The sequence below is a fragment of the Octodon degus genome, unplaced genomic scaffold (assembly GCF_000260255.1).
Source record: "Octodon degus isolate 3935 unplaced genomic scaffold, OctDeg1.0 scaffold00055, whole genome shotgun sequence".
Lineage (NCBI taxonomy): Eukaryota > Metazoa > Chordata > Mammalia > Rodentia > Octodontidae > Octodon > Octodon degus.
This window is the reverse complement of record NW_004524631.1, coordinates 8,050,990-8,053,132: the sequence shown is the minus strand read 5'-3', so window position 1 is coordinate 8,053,132 and position 2,143 is coordinate 8,050,990. Positions and strand designations below refer to the sequence as shown.

Below are 2,143 nucleotides of genomic sequence, written 5' to 3'. Positions count from 1 at the left end.
TGTACACTTATATTAAAATAGTACTTTTATAACTTTAACAATCTAATGTTGTCTTCCTTGATTACTATTTAGTATGATTTCTTATTAAATGTTTAAAATGAGCTAAATTTTGTGCTCTTTAATAGAAAAAAAAGCTGTTACCAAGTAAACTCATGATATTTCAAAAAGGTATTTTAAGGCAGTTTATAAAGGAACGTAATTTAATATTTACCAAAAATACAAATTTACCAAAAATACTTTTTTTGGTGAGCTCACCAAGTTAAATTTCTGCATATAATTAAGACAAATGTTTACAATTACAAATGAAATGTGTAAACTTCCTTTAGCCATTTTAGAGTGACTCTTATGGCAGTATGTCCTGACCTATGAACATCTGAGCTGTGAATTTTCACAAGTGAACCAACCTCCCAGTAGGAACATTCCTAATGTTTAGCTAGCATGTCTACCTTACTGTTTTAAGGTAACCATAAAAGTAAAAATAATTTCTAATATTTTTTCTGTTAGTTTTTTTTTTTGCACTTTACATTGTGTATTTGTGTCAAAGGTGTGCAAGACTCACTTTGCTGTACTCACAACAGGTCCTATTTATGAATGTTCTCTGGGAATGGAACTGGTTCACAAGTCAGGGAGTTACTGCACTTAACTCATGAGAGGCAACAAACACCAAGGCTCATAGATTTAGTGAGCATTTAAAAAAAAAGAAATCACTGGACTGAAGTGTAGAAACCTGTTTACTAGTCATAGCTGTCCCACAGATATAATGGTGGGATTCTCTTCACTTTTCTTAGTCTACTTTCTTGCTTTACAGCTGGCAACCACTAATTAACTGCCTCCTAGAAGTCCAGTGGATAGTCCATGACTTCAGATGCTGGAAGTCTGGAAAAGAGAGAATCTGGGCTAAATGACCTTTAAGTGCTCTGTTCCAGAGTTAGTATTCTATGATATGAACAGGAGTACACTCATATTCATGTCCTGAGATTAATATACAAAGACTTCCAAATAATAGCAAAAGGGAATTATTAAAAGCTTTCTATGTGAACACTGGTAAAATAACTTTTAAAATCAGAAGCAGGTTTTATATATTCATTCAGAAGGTGATTCAGTTATATAAGGAAGCTTTAGCATTAGGAAATCCTGTATTTAACAATGTTTTTTTCTTAGCAATTATTTTAACTTTTATAATCTTGAAGAGATTCTGTCATCTGAAGTTTTTCATGCATTGAGATATTTTTCATTATGTCTGATTTGATCATCAATAAAGGTGGCAATGAAGTAGTAACTGTGATCATAACCCTCTTGTAATCTAAAAACAACAGGGATTTTCTTTTCTGTACAAGCAGCAATGAAGTTATCTGGGAGCGCTGCCCATCTGTAGGGAACTGGTCATCTTTTCCTTGATCCATCAGTATGTCCAGCTGAGAACCTGGATAAGACTTCACAAGATGAGTTGCCTCATAAGTCTTCCACTTACTTTGATCTGCTCCCAAATAGCCAGTAAAGGCTCCCCCCCACCCAAGGACAGAGCACTAGATTGCAAATTGGAACAAATGCTGACACAGATTTATATTTTCCAGGGTTTTTCAAAGCACAAATCAGAGCTTCATGGCCTCCCATGGAGTGGCCAAAAATAAATGTCCTCTGAGTGTCCACTGGAAAATTGGCATTTATGAGTTGGGGGAGCCCCTCTGTTACATAAGAGCACATTCTGTAATGAGTTTTCCAAGGATCTTCAGTAGTATTCACCTAAAATCCCCCTCAGAGTCCCAGCTATCATCTTCTCCTTTAATATTGCATTCACGAGGGCTGGTATCTGGAGTGATGACAAGTCCATGTTCTGATACAGCTTGGTGATAACCAGATTTTGATATGAAATTTTGTTCTGTGCAAGTTAAACCAGAGAGCCAATATAGGGCAGGGCACTTTCCAGTTTCTGCCTTTAGTGGTAAGTAGATAGCAAATTTCATTTTATATTTTAGCTCCACACTCTCATGTTCAAACACTTTCTGCAATTCCCCACAGCACTTGTTGCTGGAAATCTGCTTTAACGTCATTCTTCTCCTGTCTCATTGGTTTTTGCTTGTCTGTGCCACTGGACAGATCCTCAGATACTCTGATGACAGTGGTGATGCGGGACCTCTCCTAT

General features: G+C 36.3%; 1 pseudogene; it reads right to left on the bottom strand.

Annotated features, from left to right (window-relative positions):
- Nucleotides 1-1,212: 1,212 nt before the first annotated feature.
- Nucleotides 1,213-2,054, bottom strand: LOC101583120 (annotated as a pseudogene).
- Between the last annotated feature and the right edge of the window lie 89 nt (nt 2,055-2,143).